The sequence below is a fragment of the Poromitra crassiceps genome (genome assembly GCF_964638095.1).
Source record: "Poromitra crassiceps genome assembly, chromosome: 19".
Taxonomy (NCBI): Eukaryota; Metazoa; Chordata; class Actinopteri; order Beryciformes; family Melamphaidae; genus Poromitra; species Poromitra crassiceps.
Genome location: NC_139646.1, coordinates 29,840,661 through 29,858,202, shown reverse-complemented (window position 1 = coordinate 29,858,202; position 17,542 = coordinate 29,840,661). Strand labels below are relative to the sequence as shown.

Sequence of the window (17,542 nt, the reverse complement as noted above, 5' to 3'; positions counted from 1 at the left end):
ATATTTGTGGAAATTCACGGGGTAGAATGGGTTCAACATCACTGTCCCAGCGCATGCTGTAGTATGTATATTTGAAAGGGTTAGGGTGTAGAATGGACAGAGCGCCACCGACAGAAGTTCCACATCGGGTGTGTGTGCAGTAGGGCTGTGTATCTTCACTGGCCTCACGATTCGATTACGATTCAGAGGGCTACGATTCGATTCGAGTACGATTATCGATGCATCTCGATGCATCTTAAATCGATGCATCACTTTTTTCCGCAATACATGATTTATTTTTTCTCACTTTCTTTTTTCTCACTGTGTGGCTACTTTTAAAATAAAAGTGCATTTGTAATTACATTGTATTATGATCCATAATTAAAATAAACTGCATGTACTTCCATTATAATGTATTTGATTATTAAAATAAAAAATAAATAAATAAAAAATAATCGATTTTTGACATTTGTGAATCGATGCTGAATCGTGCACGTCCGCATCACGATGCATCGTAGAATCGATTATTTTTGACACCCCTAGACTGTGCAGTCTCTCTCTGAATGGCAACAGTCACCAGTGAACTGATGATGTCACTTATGCATACATCAAGACATCATCAGTGATGTCATAAATCACTGGTGATGTCATACCCAATGATGATGTGATAGACATTGTGACTTAACCAGTGATGTCATAAATCCTTCCCTGCTGAGGTTATAAAGTGGATGACTCTTGCTCCCAGCCCAGCCAATCAAGCCTGAACCTGCGGCAACAACAACATGGCCCATCGACCTCTTCTATGTGGTATGTGAGCGTTGCCTAAAGAAGAACACCTAACCGCTCGCTACCAAGCTAATTATGGGCAATCAAGTGGGAGAAATCTACTCAACTGAACAAGAATAGCCTACAAGACCATTGTTTTCATTTCATCAACATCAACTGACAATGTCCTGCTGCGGTCGAGGGCAGAGAAGAGTAGCGCCCGAGGATGGCAGCAGCAGGCAGCATGGCAGCAGCAGGAATGAGCAGGTTCCATCCAAGCCTCCCAGGATCAACGGATGGTCGTGGCCTCTTCACACCTTCCAGGTGGTGGGCTGGTTGGTGTACAGCTACCTCGCCACAGTCAGCTTTGGCATCTACATCCCCCTCCTGCCTCCACCATGGAGCACTTACTACATTGCCTATGCTGTGACAGGCGCCATCTTTCTGGTACACTTGATAAGCCACATAGCAGCACTGACTATCGACCCAGCAGATGCCAGGGTCAGGGCCAAACAGTCTTACTATTCCACTCCAATGCCATTGTTTGACCGGACGAAGCAGCAACATGTCATCCAGTCGTTCCACTGTTCCCTGTGTGACATCAAGGTTCGCGCCAAAGTCAAACACTGTCGCGTTTGCAACAAGTGCGTCCCAGACTTTGATCACCATTGCAAATGGCTGAACACCTGCGTGGGTGGCAGGAACTATTGGTGCTTCTTTGTGGCACTAATCTCTGGTACACTTGCTGTGTTCCTGCTGATTGTGATCATTTTGTTCGTATGCGTTCAGCTCTACCTGGATCCACGCACCCTGCGGACGGACCCACAGTTTGACAGAGTTCTGGACACGGGGAGCTGGCTGCTCTTCTTACCATTAGCACCCATACAGTGCAGTTTAGCGACTCTCCTCGTGTTAGCCTTCATAACAATCATGTTGAGCATCATCTGCCTGCTGCTGCTTGGTCATCTGCTGAGCTTCCACTTCTACCTCCTTTACAAAGGCATGAGGACCTTTGAATATGTGGACCTGCAGCGTCAGGGAGAAGCTAGCCGAGACACTGAGGCAGGAACCTCCCGTGCTGCTCAAATCAAGAAGGCCAAACAAGAGAGCTCGACTCACTGTGAGCCAACGTTACCACAGAAGACTCACTGTGAGCCAACGTTACCACAGAAGACTCACTGTGAGCCAACGTTACCACAGAAGACTCACTGTGAGCCAACGTTACCACAGAAGACTCACTGTGAGCCAACGTTACCACAGAAGCCATGGATCTGCACATTTCAAGATGAAGGTCCAGTTTCTAAGGTAAGTTATCCTTTATTGGCCCCGTGGGGAGATTCATCCTCCACATTTAACCCATCTACTAAGAACCTTCCTAGAACTAAGAGCAGTGGGCAGTCGCAGTGCAGCACCCAGGGACCAACTCCAGTTCTTTTTGCCAGTGCCAGTATTAACCATAACATACATGTCCTTGATGGTGGGAGGAAACCGGAGCACCCGGAGGAAACCCACACGAACACGGGGAGAACGTCCAAACTCCACACAGAAAGGACCTGAGATGGACCTTCTTGCTGTGAGGGAACAGTGCTAATGACTGAGAACCTGCACTGAGTTGGAAATCTTGACAAAGTTAGCAGAAAAGGAGAATAGCTTTCGTTATGGCACAGAAAATCCCACAGAGAACACAACAGGGGCAAATGCCTATGAGCAACTCCAAAAGCTGGAGAAGGCTCACAGTACGGAGCGGTCCTGTGTGAAGTATGCTGACGGGGTTCCTGGGGTGCAGAACCCCCTCAGGAGGAGTTATGACACCTGGATGATCGATACGCAGCAGAACCCCCTCGAGGCCGGTTATGACACCTGGACCATACGCAGCAGAACCCCCTCAGGAGATCAGTTATGACAGAACCCCCTCAGGAGGTCAGTTATGACGGAACCCCCTCAGGAGGTCAGTTATGATACTCGGACCATACGCAGCAGAACCCCCTCAGGACCTTGGTTATGACACCTGGACCATACGCAGCAGAACCCCCTCAGGAGGACGGTTATGACACCCCGGAAGAGACGCAGCAGAACCCCCTGAGGTCGGTCGGTTATGACAGAACACCCTCAAGACGTTGGTTATGACAGAATCCCCTCAGAAGGTAGGTTATGACGCACCGACGATACGCAGCAGTAGCTGGTGCACATCGGGGCACCAGGATGTTCAAACTGGCTCACATTACACCTATTGCTCAGAAGGTGCTGATGGAGGATGAGTCGGACTTGATACCAGTTCTGATGACATCATGGAGTCTTACATATCTTTCACTTCCTATGCAATCTGAATTCCTGTGGAATGTTTTTTAAACAAGACAGAGTGTAATAAACGGCCTGGCTTCCCTGCCATCTTTAGCTATGGTTCTCTTTCGTGTCTAGTTTCTCTCTCCACCACCACTACATTTACAGTGTCTGGATGAGATGAGATCCTGATTCAGCACAGCTTCTATAAGACACAATCACATCATCTGTGTGATTGCTTTTCTGATTTCCAACAGTTCAAGCAGTTGACGTGTGTTGGCATTGAGTTGTGTCATAGCGTGTGTGGGGGTGACATTATTGTTTGGTCCATTTAACTTGAAAAGAGAGAGGTGGTCACACACTGTTTGTCTCCCTCACAGGCTGCTTTGAAGCGTGGTAGAGTCTCGTAGAGCGTCTCGTAGAGTGTCTCGTACCCATTTGTCCATCACGGAAGCTGACCAAGTTGGGGGAAGTTGGGCGAGGATGTCGGTCGGTGGCATCACTCCCTGGTGCACAACTGTCATCCTTTGTGGGATCTGACTAACGGGCTTGGGTTAAAGCACTGGGCTTGGGTTAAAGCACTGGGCTTGGGTTAAAGCACTGGGCTTGGGTTAAAGCACTGGGCTTGGGTTAAAGCACTGGGCTTTGGGTATTTTCCAGGGGAAAAGCTGACGGGGTTTTGTACACGGCACTTCCTGTGGGAAGGAAAGCTGCCTTTCATAAAAAGGGGCATCAAAATACACTTTCTCTTTCAGAATAAGACTGGAGAAAAGTTTCCCTGGAGACACTGGCCCTCATTTATCAAGGGAGTGCAGCAACCGTGCAGATCCACGTGTAGGAAACCTTACACCAGGGTTTATTTATGAAGCGTCCGTATCTGACCAATCACAGCGTAAGAATGAGCGTATCTGACCAATCACAGCATATAAGAATGAGCGTATCTATCTGACCAATCACAGCATATAAGAATGAGCGTATCTGACCAATCACAGCATAAGAATGAGCATATCTGACCAATCACAGCATAAGAATGAGCGTATCTGACCAAACACAGCATATAAGAATGAGCGTATCTGACCAATCACAGCGTAAGAATGAGCATATCTGACCAATCACAGGGTAAGAATGAGCGTATCTGACCAATCACAGCATAAGAATGAGCGTATCTGACCAATCACAGCATAAGAATGAGCGTATCTGACCAATCACAGCGTAAGAATGAGCGTATCTCACCAATCACAGCGTAAGAATGAGCGTATCTGACCAATCACAGCGTAAGAATGAGCATATCTGACCAATCACAGCGTAAGAATGAGCGTATCTGACCAATCACAGCGTAAGAATGAGCGTATCTGACCAATCACAGCATATAAGAATGAGCGTATCTGACCAATCACAGCATAAGAATGAGCATATCTGACCAATCACAGGGTAAGAATGAGCGTATCTGACCAATCACAGCATAAGAATGAGCGTATCTGACCAATCACAGCATAAGAATGAGCGTATCTGACCAATCACAGCGTAAGAATGAGCGTATCTGACCAATCACAGCGTAAGAATGAGCGTATCTGACCAATCACAGCGTAAGAATGAGCGTATCTGACCAATCACAGCATAAGAATGAGCGTATCTCACCAATCACAGCGTAAGAATGAGCGTATCTCACCAATCACAGCGTAAGAATGAGCGTATCTCACCAATCACAGCGTAAGAATGAGCGTATCTGACCAATCACAGCGTAAGAATGAGCGTATCTCACCGATCACAGCATAAGAATGAGCGTATCTGACCAATCACAGGGTAAGAATGAGCATATCTGACCAATCACAGGGTAAGAATGAGCATATCTGACCAATCACAGCATATAAGAATGAGCATATCTGACCAATCACAGCATAAGAATGAGCATATCTGACCAATCACAGCATAAGAATGAGCGTATCTGACCAATCACAGCGTAAGAATGAGCGTATCTGACCAATCACAGCGTAAGAATGAGCGTATCTGACCAATCACAGCGTAAGAATGAGCATATCTGACCAATCACAGCATAAGAATGAGCGTATCTGACCAATCACAGCGTAAGAATGAGCGGTTATTGATCAATTTGGTGGCTGGAATCAATCGGCATTTAAATATGCCCCTAACTATTCTCCTTTCAGAAGCCTCACCTCCAGATTTAACAACATTGCAATGTGGAATACGTCTAAAAGAGAAACTTCTCTGACCTTGAAATATAAAAGATTATGTTAGGTTTTAAAGGATGTGTTTTCATATTTGCTTAATTATGATGTGATCTCTGTCAACTTGTTAACTGAACTCTGCTATTACCTGTATTTTACAGGCTGTGCTTGATGGAACATGCATATGTGTTTTTGGTGTCATAGCAACAGACCTTCTTGCAGAGAGATCCCGGAAAGGGGAAGTGAGACATTTTTAACTATGCGAACGGAAATCACTCATGATACAACTGTGTCTTTAATTATGCATGACCTATAGCAAGTATACAAACGGATGTTTTGAAGGTTTCAGTTCTATATGAAACTACCCATAAGCGTCAGACTAACAGGAGACCCATTGTTTGAAACAGAGGATATGCACCTTGTCTGGTTTCATGTCCAAGAAAGACGTCATGTGTGTACGTGCATTATAGAATAACAGGAACCTGAGAGGGCCAGCCCTCATGCTAATTTGTATGTCACTGCTTCAACTGAATCACTGCTTATCTCAATAAAAGGAGTGCTCTGTCTGACGAGCGATAGTCTGATCTTGGTAGATGAACTGAGCAGCGTCGTCTCGTCAGACTCCTTGTACAAGTTAAACCTTGAGATCTCGAGTCCGTTTATCTTTGTGTCATTGGTCTATGGTCTGAGCGAACTGACGGGGTCCTGATTTACAACCAGGTGTTAGAATAAGCCCCAACAGATTACATCACAAGTTAGTGAGGAGTTCATTGTCTATTCAGTCAAAATCAGCATTGGCAAAGGTAAATAACATTATTATATGTTTATTGAAGGAGAGGATAATCATTCTGTTCAGAAATCAGTCACAGACTCACAGTTAAACAATAAAAGCACCAGTTCTGTTAAGAATTTATTGTCATCTCGTCTCTCGTATTCACCTTATTCTTTGCCCACACATGGACGCTTCCGCATTACGTCATTTCGTAATAGTATTTCCGTTTTGACTTGCCAAAAACCCCGCAGGCAAAATGGCCGCGCACACTCCGCTCCTAAAGTGACAAAATTACTCCCCCATAAACTAACATATCTTGGCCAATACGTATGTAACATACAAAATAAAACAACCCGTAATATCTTAATTTTATGTAGAATGCAGAGGACATGTAACTGTTTAGTTAAACTTGCATTCCAGGAATATTGTGCTCTAAAGATGACGTTAGTGGAGTCGAGGCTGTTGCGTCCTGAAACCCACATAGGTTGCGTGCGATTCGAGGCGTAACCTATGTGTGGTTTGGCGTAACCTATGTGCGATTCGAAATAACGCATCCGAGATAGAAACGTTATGAATATAGCCACGTTATAAACAACAAACTAACGCTGGTGATCCGTATGGAAACAGTGTTACTCGAAATGGTTAAAAGTTATATCAATTTGGTCATTCAGTGGCATTTTACTGCCATATAACATAACTAACTAGTGGCTAATATTAGCCACAGAAGGCAACTAGCACTGAACCGGAAGAACAAATACGTTTGCGTTGAACGCGGAAGAGAGAAAAAGTGGGCGTGGTGAATAAGGTGAATAAGTAGGGAGAAGAGGACAAGTGGCTCATCATCTCCAGAGTCTCCACCTTAGGTCTGGCAGACTGCACGCGCTCCATGGAGGGATAGTCTCTCCAGTCAGTGTAACAACTGATATACTGTATCACTTGACATTACTGACTGATGACATCCTCACCGATATCACACATGCTCGAGTGACATCACTGTTGACATCGCTCACTGATGACATCACCGATCACATCACTCACTGATGACATGACAATTGCTCAAGAGTGAAAATAGAATATCTGCCTCAATTATGACATCAGTATGACCGAGCTGTCTGGCTCTGTATGATATATCATCTGCAATTTATGACCTCATCACTGTCTGTGACATCAGTGATTTATGAAATCAGTGATATTTCAGGGCCACACTGTTTGTATTTGCCAATATTCTTCTTCTCCTTCCAGGAAGTTGGACTTTGAATGCATGAAAATAAACCAAACTTTGCACAAAGTTCCAGTCCCATGCCAAACTCCTCCCACATTTTTTTCTTCAAACGACACCAAACCTGTGACTGAATCACTAAGACTCAGTCTAGTCTTAATGATTCAGTCAGTCTTCAGACTGAATCATGAGTGATTTCAGTTGCAGCAAAGCGTTGTTTAAGGATTTTTCAAAATGTCTATGGAGAAATGAATAGGGAACTCTCTTCCAGGGAAAGAAATGTGCTCAGCCGTGTGTGTGTGTGTGTGTGTGTGTGTGTGTGTGTGTGTGTGTGTGTGTGTGTGTGTGTGTGTGGGGGGGGGGTTGGGGGCAGCTCATTAAGATAGTGATTTTATCAGTATGCAAATGACATCAGGAGACGAGCCTCATCTATTCTGATTGGCTGCTGCTCCAGCATTGCCCATGTGTATGTGTGTTCAAAATGAGCCAATCAACAGTAATTGTTTCCTGTGTGTCTCTCTCATCTTGTCCATTGAGATGAGATGTCAAAAAGTCACAGTTAATTTGATGCATCCTCTCAGGTGTGTGTGTGTGTGTGTGTGTGTGTGTGTGTGTGTGTGTGTGTGTGTGTGTGTGTGTATACTTGCACGTGAGATCCTTTCCATAGAGCACAATTAACAGTGAGTTATTCAAAACGCACGCACGCACGCACGCACACACACACACACACACACACACACACACACACACACACACACACACACACACACACACACACACAGAGTAATAATAATCATCATTATTATTGAGGACTACTGACACATAGTTTAGATAAGAAAAGTGATTCTCAAACTTTTTCCACATCAAGGGCCCTGAACCGAGACAAGTTCGACCACGGACGAAATTAAACAATTTAGTTATAAGGGAGGTGGGAGGTGGTCGGAGGTTTTCCGGAGATGGAGGGGTCTCAAGTGTGTGAAATAGCCTCCTACCCTGTGGAGATGGAGGGGTCTCAGTGTGTGAAATAGCCTCCTACCCTGTGGAGATGGAGGGGTCTCAAGTGTGTGAAATAGCCTCCTACCCTGTGGAGATGGAGGGGTCTCAGTGTGTGAAATAGCCTCCTACCCTGTGGAGATGGAGGGGTCTCAAGTGTGTGAAATAGCCTCCTACCCTGTGGAGATGGAGGGGTCTCAGTGTGTGAAATAGCCTCCTACCCTGTGGAGATGGAGGGGTCTCAGTGTGTGAAATAGCCTCCTACCCTGTGGAGATGGAGGGGTCTCAGTGCTGCAGACAGTGTGCTTGCCCATAGCTCGGCTGCTGCGTGGCCTCGCCCACCCTATTGGTGCGCGCGCGCGCGTGTGTGTGTTGCTCACTAAATGTGCATCAGTGATGTCACAATGCCTCCTTGTGTGTGTGCCCCATTATGATATCACTGATGGCATCATCTGTGTGTGTGGCCCCCTATGACATCACTGATGATCAGGCCTGTCACAATATCTCATTGTGTGTGTGTGTGTGTGTGTGTGCACGCGTCTGCGTGCGCCCTTATGACATCACTTTTGACATCATCACTGATGACATCACATAATTAGCTAATTAAGCAAATTAATTAATAAATTAATTAAAAAATCCGGCTCCACAAGGTCACCTGCACGCGTGCCCTTTACACACCCTGAAGGTTTCAGCCCTATCGCACGTAAAACGGCATAGCTGTGGCCGAAAACAGAACTTGAAACAGATAGAGCCCACATACACAATTTACATGTATATATACAGTATATATATATATATATATATATATATATATATATATATATATATATATATATATATATATATATATACAAGCTTTGCACACAAATCACCAAGGCAATATCGTTAATAATAAGGCCACTCACACAACTAACAAATTATGTTCTGCATAACATCTAATCAAACATCTAGCACAAATCATCTCTCTCTAACCCGACACACACGCACAAATTATGCAGTCATTAAAATAAATGTGGTTTAATTTTGCTTTTTGTGTTAGGTATTAAATTAGATTTTGATATTCAAATTAAGTTTAATATGCTTTTGTTTATTTTCTTGCCTACACACTCGGTCAGGTTAAAGACCTTGGTCCGCCCGGAAGAGGTGATGATCAACACCAGGAAGGTCCTCACCGGGTCAGGTAGGCTCCTCTGTGAGGACGGTCCTCACCGGGTCAGGTAGGCTCCTCTGTGAGGACGGTCCTCACAGGGTCAGGTAGGCTCCTCTGTGAGGATGGTCCTCACTGGGTCAGGTAGGCTCCTCTGTGAGGACGGTCCTCACCGGGTCAGGTAGGCTCCTCTGTGAGGACGGTCCTCACAGGGTCAGGTAGGCTCCTCTGTGAGGACGGTCCTCACTGGGTCAGGTAGGCTCCTCTGTGAGGACGGTCCTCACAGGGTCAGGTAGGCTCCTCTGTGAGGACGGTCCTCACAGGGTCAGGTAGGCTCCTCTGTGAGGACGGTCCTCACAGGGTCAGGTAGGCTCCTCTGTGAGGACGGTCCTCACTGGGTCAGGTAGGCTCCTCTGTGAGGACGGTCCTCACTGGGTCAGGTAGGCTCCTCTGTGAGGACGGTCCTCACCGGGTCAGGTAGGCTCCTCTGTGAGGACGGTCCTCACAGGGTCAGGTAGGCTCCTCTGTGAGGACGGTCCTCACAGGGTCAGGTAGGCTCCTCTGTGAGGACGGTCCTCACAGGGTCAGGTAGGCTCCTCTGTGAGGACGGTCCTCACAGGGTCAGGTAGGCTCCTCTGTGAGGACGGTCCTCACATGGTCAGGTAGGCTCATCTGTGAGGACGGTCCTCACAGGGTCAGGTAGGCTCCTCTGTGAGGACGGTCCTCACAGGGTCAGGTAGGCTCCTCTGTGAGGACGGTCCTCACTGGGTCAGGTAGGCTCCTCTGTGAGGACGGTCCTCACAGGGTCAGGTAGGCTCGTCTGTGAGGACGGTCCTCACAGGGTCAGGTAGGCTCCTCTGTGAGGACGGTCCTCACTGGGTCAGGTAGGCTCCTCTGTGAGGACGGTCCTCACTGGGTCAGGTAGGCTCCTCTGTGAGGACGGTCCTCACTGGGTCAGGTAGGCTCCTCTGTGAGGACGGTCCTCACTGGGTCAGGTAGGCTCCTCTGTGAGGACGGTCCTCACTGGGTCAGGTAGGCTCCTCTGTGAGGACGGTCCTCACCGGGTCAGGTAGGCTCCTCTGTGAGGACGGTCCTCACAGGGTCAGGTAGGCTCCTCTGTGAGGACGGTCCTCACAGGGTCAGGTAGGCTCATCTGTGAGGACGGTCCTCACAGGGTCAGGTAGGCTCCTCTGTGAGGACGGTCCTCACAGGGTCAGGTAGGCTCCTCTGTGAGGACGGTCCTCACAGGGTCAGGTAGGCTCCTCTGTGAGGACGGTCCTCACTGGGTCAGGTAGGCTCCTCTGTGAGGACGGTCCTCACAGGGTCAGGTAGGCTCCTCTGTGAGGACGGTCCTCACAGGGTCAGGTAGGCTCCTCTGTGAGGACGGTCCTCACCGGGTCAGGTAGGCTCCTCTGTGAGCCTGTCTTCCCACCAGGCCTATTTGAACATTTTTGTTGCCTATTTGAAGACTTTCGTTGCCATATTAGAGCTTTCGTTCAGTTTGTTTTTTTGCGATTAACTTTTTATTGAGTTTGTCACATGAAAATGGTACCAGTGGTACCATAAACAGTACACAGATTAATTTACATACAAAGAGGCCTTACAAAGAGGTTAAAAGAACAAAAAACAAAACAAACAACAAAAAAACAACAAACAATACAAATATAGACATTAGAAATGTGTAGATCTTATATTCTGTGCAGTTTGAGCTTCATCTACGAGTTTCATCTTGGAGTGCCTGTGTGGTGCAGCATTTATTCACACATTTGTAATGAATGAAGCAGGTTTTTTAAGGTGATAAATATGTTTGCCCAGATATGATTTCAGGAGGTTAGGGTTAGGGTCCCCCCCAGAGTTGTGCCGTTTGTAAAGATTAAACCATTGTGAATGTTGGACACCAGCCCAGTAGGGGATGTTTGAGGGCTTATTTATTAAGCTAATCTAGTTAATTTGGCATGTTTTTGAGTTTGGTAAATATATGGTAAATATATTTTTTTCACCGTCACTGTAGGCTACAACTTGTCACCTTATGCAGCAGGTCTATCACAATCATCACAGCAAAGATAGATCAAATAGCATAAAAAATATATAGGTAAAAAAATTACGACAGTGAATATTCTTATTCTCAGAGAGCCCAGAGGGGGCGACATGATGTATGATGCACACGAGGCTGCAGACTTACAAGGTAACTATTCAGAAAGAAAATGTCTGCATTTTATGGTGAACGGTTCTTACCTTATTTAAGGTCATTTAAGTTACTTACCTTATTCTGAAGATGACTTGCACTGGATGAAGGCAGCCAGGGAGGTATAATCTGTCCAGGGAGGTGTAATCTGTCCAGGGAGGTATAATCTGTCCAGGGAGGTATAATCTGTCCAGGGTGGTGTAATCTGTCCAGGGAGGTATAATCTGTCCAGGGAGGTGTAATCTGTCCAGGGAGGTATAATCTGTCCAGGGAGGTGTAATCTGTCCAGGGAGGTGTAATCTGTCCAGGGAGGTATAATCTGTCCAGGGAGGTGTAATCTGTCCAGGGAGGTATAATCTGTCCAGGGAGGTATATCCAGGGAGGTATAATATGCCCAGGGAGGTATAATCTGTCCAGGGAGGTATAATCTGTCCAGGGAGGTATAATCTGTCCAGGGAGGTATAATCTGTCCAGGGAGGTGTAATCTGTCCAGGGAGGTGTAATCTGTCCAGGGAGGTGTAATCTGTCCAGGGAGGTGTCATCTGTCCAGGGAGGTGTCATCTGTCCAGGGAGGTGTAATCTGTCCAGGGAGGTGTAATCTGTCCAGGGAGGTGTCATCTGTCCAGGGAGGTGTCATCTGTCCAGGGAGGTGTAATCTGTCCAGGGAGGTATAATCTGTCCAGGGAGGTGTCATCTGTCCAGGGAGGTGTCATCTGTCCAGGGAGGTGTAATCTGTCCAGGGAGGTGTCATCTGTCCAGGGAGGTGTAATCTGTCCAGGGAGGTATAATCTGTCCAGGGAGGTGTCATCTGTCCAGGGAGGTGTCATCTGTCCAGGGAGGTGTCATCTGTCCAGGGAGGTGTAATCTGTCCAGGGAGGTGTCATCTGTCCAGGGAGGTGTCATCTGTCCAGGGAGGTGTAATCTGTCCAGGGAGGTGTAATCTGTCCAGGGAGGTATAATCTGTCCAGGGAGGTGTCATCTGTCCAGGGAGGTGTCATCTGTCCAGGGAGGTGTAATCTGTCCAGGGAGGTGTAATCTGTCCAGGGAGGTGTAATCTGTCCAGGGAGGTGTAATCTGTCCAGGGAGGTGTAATCTGTCCAGGGAGGTATAATCTGTCCAGGGAGGTATAATCTGCACAGGGAGGTGTCATCTGTCCAGGCAGGTGTCATCTGTCCAGGGAGGTGTAATCTGTCCAGGGAGGTGTCATCTGTCCAGGGAGGTGTCATCTGTCCAGGGAGGTGTCATCTGTCCAGGGAGGTGTCATCTGTCCAGGGAGGTGTAATCTGGACAGTATACGCTGCTGATGGAGTCGCAAGCAGGCCTAATGTTCCTCAGTCATGGTGGAACAGCCAGACAAGCTGACTCACATAAATAAGTCAAGCCAAAAAGTGCAGTCAATGAGGTGGCACATTTTCTCATGTTTGCATAGGCTACTTTCCCCCCCGAGCAGTTCCAAAACTGTCCAGCATGATGGGCCTGAGACTTCAACCTCGGTGTCTTCTCCCAATGGAAAGAACGTGAATGTAGCGACCGCAATGTCTTGAAAGCGTTTGTCAATGTCTGAGCGGACCTTTTCAATCTGCTTTGTGTAGCGCGCACGTACACGTTGCAGGTGGGTTCCTTCATTCCCTGGCTTCTCCAGCTCAGATGAGATGTTTTGGAAGTGACCCAGATCCTGGCACTGGAGCTTTGCAGACAGCAGCTTTGCAGACAGCAGCTTTGCAGACAGCAGCTTTGCAGACAGCAGCTTTGCAGACAGCAGCTTTGCAGACAGCAGCTTTGCAGACAGCAGCTTTGCAGACAGCAGCTGTAGTTGACATTTGAAAGCATAGTGCTTGTTGGTGAATTAGGCAGTGAGTTAAGGAAGTTGGGAAACGCGTCCTCCTGCTTGCATTTGCCCTCCACCATCGCAGTGCACCGTCGGTGGTGATTGACACTAATTGACATTGAGATCATCAGAGCAGGGTCATCAGAGCAGGTTCATCAGAGCAGGGTCATCAGAGCAGGGTCATCAGAGCAGGTTCACCAGAGCAGGTTCATCAGAGCAGGGTCATCAGAGCAGGTTCATCAGAGCAGGTTCACCAGAGCAGGTTCATCAGAGCAGGTTCATCAGAGCAGGGTCATCAGAGCAGGTTCATCAGAGCAGGGTCATCAGAGCAGGTTCATCAGAGCAAGGTAATCAGAGCAGGTTCATCAGAGCAGGTTCATCAGAGCAGGTTCATGGCTCTGAGACTCCCCCCAGACAAAGCTTGGAAAAAGGCGCCCCGCTTGCTAAATGGGAATGGGAATCGAGTGCGCATAGCGAGCGAGATGCCTAGTAGTTTATATTTAGATATAGTTATATAACAGATAGCAGGTATAGATAGCAGGTATAGTTTATATTTAGATATAGTTATATAACAGATAGCAGGTATAGATAGCAGGTATAGTTTATATTTAGATATAGTTATATAACAGATAGCAGGTATAGATAGCAGGTATAGTTTATATTTAGATATAGTTATATAACAGATAGCAGGTATAGATAGCAGGTATAGTTTATATTTAGATATAGTTATATAACAGATAGCAGGTATAGATAGCAGGTATAGTTTATATTTAGATATAGTTATATAACAGATAGCAGGTATAGATAGCAGGTATAGTTTATATTTAGATATAGTTATATAACAGATAGCAGGTATAGATAGCAGGTATAGTTTATATTTAGATATAGTTATATAACAGATAGCAGGTATAGATAGCAGGTATAGTTTATATTTAGATATAGTTATATAACAGATAGCAGGTATAGATAGCAGGTATAGTTTATATTTAGATATAGTTATATAACAGATAGCAGGTATAGATAGCAGGTATAGTTTCTCTCTTTTTCAGCCAGTTTCATATCAGTGTTTTTGGTCTCTAATTAGCCATCTCCACTCATATTGTCAAATCCAAACGCTTTTGCTCGATGTCGCCCAAATGGGACATTTTTGATCCTTTGTTATCCCTGGCACTTTAGATGGCCCATTGTCTCACACACACTGATCCATTTGTATCCCCATCAAATGAGTTGGCCTTGCTTTGTACAACAGTCAATCTCAAACCATGCCACGTGAAACATGGCACATTTCCTACTCGGTGTCCCTCTCTGTGAGTGTGCCCGTATCACTCATTTCAACTGTTATCAAAGTGGAAACATGTCTACTAATGTCTTGTCAAAGGCTTAAGTGCAGTTGACAGCACTGTGGTGGGAGGCAGCCTTTAAGATCATTAGAAGCCAGCACCTCTGTGGCCCGTTGTGTTTCTGGAGCACCAGGTTGTCTTTGAATGTGCATCAAAGAGGGAAATGTCCGTGTGTAAAAAGCAAGCTGTTTCAAACAGAACGGCGTCTCAACATGGCTTGTGCCATATGGAATGCTACCTGTTTCTATGGAAATGTTGGCAGGAAATATTGTCAAAGAAAGCAGGGCTCATTTTAACAATGGCTTCCCATTTGAGCCACATCAAAACCATTTTTTCCAATCATCTGCATGTTGCCAAACTGAACTTTGTGTGGCCGTATATCAGAAGAAACCCACATCAAGGCATCGCTCTCTTACTCCAGTTTCAATCAAAACTTTCTTGGTTGTGTGGCGCATTGCCATGTTGAGAGTCTGTGTAATGATTAGCAGCAGATACAGGGGTACCAGGGGCACTGCCATATCACAAGCTTCCTTTTTTCCATTTTCTCTCCCAATTGTACTTAGCCAATTCCCCCTGCTGTCCTGGTCATTGCTCCGCCCCCTCTGCCGATCTGGGCAGAGTAGCCTAGCGCAGCGGTTTTCAAACTGTGAGGCGCGCGTCCCCTGGGGGGGGGGGGGGGGGGGGAAGAGCTTCAGGGAGGTGCGACGCGCTGGGGGAAAAAACAGAGGAAGAGGGAGGAAAAAATAAACCCATAGCTAACTTGAGCTATGCGTGCCATGGTGGAGCAAAATCAAACGTTATTTAGTACCTATGAGAGAGGAGACGGCATCTGGTGCGAGCAGAAAACACAGGAAGTACGACCCTGATTATTTATTGTTTGGATTGACATGGTTTGGTCCTGAGGACGCTCCCCTGCCACAGCCCACAGTGTGTGCTCTGTATCCCCCACCTCGTCCTCGTCCCCTTCAGCTCAACATACCTGTGTGAGTGCGGGTTTTCCGCAGTGACATCATTAAAAGCAAGTACCAAAAAACATGTGGGCCACTTTTCGGTCAGCAATTTCGTTGCCGAGCCATTTGCCGAAAACTGAGTTAGGGTTAGGGTTAGGGTTGGAAAATGAGTTTTTTTTCCCAGTGCTCGGATTGGCTTGCGCATGGTGTCGTTGGATTGGCTCGCGCATGGTGTCATTGGATTGGCTCGCGCATGGTGTCGTTGGATTGGCTCGCGCATGGTGTCGTTGGATTCCTGGTCGAAAGGGGAGCAAAAAACATGGGTTAACCTGGTCAAGACTGCAGGTAGAGGATGATCTATTTTGTATTGATTTATTCATATGGACGGAAGAGGGCTTGACTTATTCTCTATAAGATGGCTTTCTTTCCACCACTGATTGACTCAAGGCCTGCGCCCACCAGCTATCAGGCGTATTCACAGACATTTTTAACCAGTCTCTCTCCCTCCAGCAAGTTCCCTCCTGCTTCAAATCAGCAACAATCATCCCCATTCCCAAACAGCAGAAAGTGACCAGCATCAACGACTGGCGCTCAATAGCCCTCACGCCCATAGCCAGCAAGTGCTTTGAAAAGCTGGTTATATCACAGATCCGCCCCACACTCCCCCCGAACCACGACCCGCTACAATTTGCATACCGCCCCAACAGGAGCACAGCGGATGCAGTAGCACACGTGCTCCACACCGCCCTGTCCCACCTGGAGGGGAAGGACACCTATGTGAGAATGCTGTTCGTGGACTACAGCTCAGCATTCAACACCATAGTACCCTCCAGGCTGGTAAGCAAGCTCAGGGATCTGGGACTAAACACAGCAATGTGTGACTGGATCCTGGACTTTCTGACAGACCGCCGCCAGGTGGTGAAAGTGGGCAACCTCACCTCCTCCCCACTGACCATCAGCATAGGAGTGCCCCAGGGATGCGTCTCCAAGCCCCTTCTGGTACGACCTCTACACCCACGACTGCGTGGCGACTCAAACCTCGAACACCATCGTGAAGTTTGCAGACGACACAGCGGTCGTGGGGCTGATCTCCAGGAACGACAAGACGGCCTACAGAAAGGAGGTGGAGGCCCTGGAACAATGGTGCCAGGACAACCACCTCTCTCTAAACGTCTCCAAGACCAAGGAGATCATTGTAGACTACAGGAGAGGGGGGGGCGCACACCCCCCAATCACCATCAACAGCACAGTGGTGGAAAGGGTGGACAGCTTCAAGTACCTGGGAGTCAACATCCACCAGGACCTGACATGGGCCGGCCACACCGCCACTGTTGTCAAAAAGGCCCAACAGCGACTACACGGACTCAGGCGCCTAAAGAAATTCGGGCTAAGGCCAAAGATCCTCAGGGACTTCTACAGAGGCACCATTGAAGCCTGCTGACGGGCTGCTTCACCACCTGGTACGGAAACTGTACCACCATGGACCGCAGGGCGCTAAGAAGAGTGAGGCGCGCGGCCCAGCACGTAACAGGATGTGAGCTGCCAGAACTGCAAGATCTGTACAACCAGCGGTGCCTCAGGAGGTCCCTGAAGATCATCAAAGACACAAACCATCCCCACAACAGTCTGTTCTCCCTGTTACCCTCAGGGAGGAGATACAGGGTCCCAAAAGCACGCACAAATTGCTTGCAAGACAGTTTCTTCCCGCAGGCCACGAGACTCCTGAACACACACAAATAGTTGCTACCATTACGTACAATATGTTCAATTAGGTCTATGCTAGTTGCACCTGTGCAAACAGAATTAATGTGTGTGTAATAACAATAATATAACTAGGTTTAAATTATGTGAGAAAGAAAGAACTATGCTATTTGCACATATGTGCAGTGAATATGCCA

The 17,542-nt window shown here is 47.0% G+C and overlaps 1 pseudogene across 1 annotated transcript; it reads left to right on the top strand.

The window, feature by feature from the left end:
• The first annotated feature begins 927 nt into the window (after nucleotides 1–927).
• Nucleotides 928–2,647, top strand: LOC310794034 (palmitoyltransferase ZDHHC11 pseudogene; annotated as a pseudogene). The gene is made up of 2 exons: nucleotides 928–2,049; nucleotides 2,465–2,647. The product of its transcript is annotated as a palmitoyltransferase ZDHHC11 pseudogene (transcript).
• The last annotated feature ends 14,895 nt before the right edge of the window (nucleotides 2,648–17,542 follow it).